At 42.5% G+C, this 1,406-nt stretch overlaps 1 long non-coding RNA gene across 1 annotated transcript; it reads left to right on the forward strand.

Moving 5' to 3' along the window:
- The first annotated feature begins 300 nt into the window (after positions 1-300).
- Positions 301-1,077, forward strand: LOC135932374 (uncharacterized). Its single transcript, XR_010573439.1, has 3 exons — positions 301-421; positions 506-625; positions 976-1,077. It is a non-coding gene; the product is annotated as an uncharacterized LOC135932374 (long non-coding RNA).
- The last annotated feature ends 329 nt before the right edge of the window (positions 1,078-1,406 follow it).

A 1,406-nucleotide genomic window follows, 5' to 3' on the forward strand; every position in this document is an offset into this window, starting at 1 on the left:
CAACATGTCAGCACACAAGCTCACACGTGACTGCTTCATCAACATGGAGCTCTTTGTGTTCCATCATCCTAGTAACACCTCAGACAGTCAAAACTCATCAAAGCTTCTCATTATCATCAGGACAGATTTAGGTCAATATCAATTCACATTGCTGTGTCATCATCCATCAAATGTTGACACATAGTGGGTTTGTCATTCTCTCAGCTGACACTGAGATGAAGCAGGAAAGAAGCAGCTGACATTTTGACAGCACTCAGTTGATGTGCAGATGAATAATTTGTGTTTCCTCTGCAGGTGAAGGTAGAAAGTGTGTGTGAGCTGATGTGAGCAGCATGGATCAGTGTGAGGACAGAGAGGAGGGAGTCCCTCCTTCTAAAACCACTCTGTGTGGGGAACATGAGAGCCAGACCAAAGCTCAGAGGTGAGATGACCATCTCTAACTGTCCATGACTCTTCTCCGTGTCACAGCTCAGCACTCACATCACTGCTCCATCATTATTCACAGGAACCAACGAGGAAGAAAACGCAAACATGAACCTGAACCCAGCTGTGTGTCCTGTAAGAGTGACTGGTCTAAAGATCTCCCCATTTATTTTAAAGTCCAGTCTGTGTCTGCTGCAGAGAGGTGAGCTGTTAGTAACATGAACTCTTTGATGTCAGTTTATCTAATTTAAATGAACTGTTTGATGTTTTCTAGTCTCTAAACTGCATCTCAAAGAAAGTCACTGAGTTATTCTATAAAACATGTCCAACATTTAAACTCCTGCTGCTCACAGTGGGACCATCAATAGTCCTGCACAGCATAAATGACCTCTGGGTGGCGCTCTGTCCTTACACAGTAAAACAGTAGTTTGGAGTTTCCTTCTGCTCATGCTCAGCCTGCAAACCTGTTTCTCTTGGGATGATGAAGGTATTCTAAGTCTTCATCAGCTTATGTGGATCCAAATGGAAAAACACATTTTTCTTCTCTGACAGGATCAATGGGAGACCTGCTGGACCTGAACCCAGCTGTGTGTCCTTACAGAGTGACTGGTCCGAAGAGCGCACCATTAATTTTAAAGCCCAGCCTGTGTCTGCTGCAGAGAGGTGAGCTGTTAGTAACATGAACTCTTTGATTTAACTGTTTGATGTTGTTGGACATAAACTGCAGTGCAAAAACATCATTCCCTCAATCCCATTTAAATTTTCTCTTAAAAAAAACAAGCCTGAAAATCCATTTAACCCTGTAAAACCCAACCCTTCAAAAAATAGCCAGAAAATTCAGATTTTGTCATGGTCCCAGGACTTCTGACCCAGTGTTTTACGTCTTTTGTGGTTTTGTATTCTCTTAAGTCCCTTTGTTATTCTAAAGGTTCCTAGGTTATTCTCTTCAGTATTGTTCATTATTTCCCCCCTGTGTCTTTGCC

The sequence above is a fragment of the Pelmatolapia mariae genome, unplaced genomic scaffold (genome assembly GCF_036321145.2).
Source record: "Pelmatolapia mariae isolate MD_Pm_ZW unplaced genomic scaffold, Pm_UMD_F_2 NODE_ptg000528l+_length_27809_cov_1, whole genome shotgun sequence".
Classification (NCBI taxonomy): domain Eukaryota; kingdom Metazoa; phylum Chordata; class Actinopteri; order Cichliformes; family Cichlidae; genus Pelmatolapia; species Pelmatolapia mariae.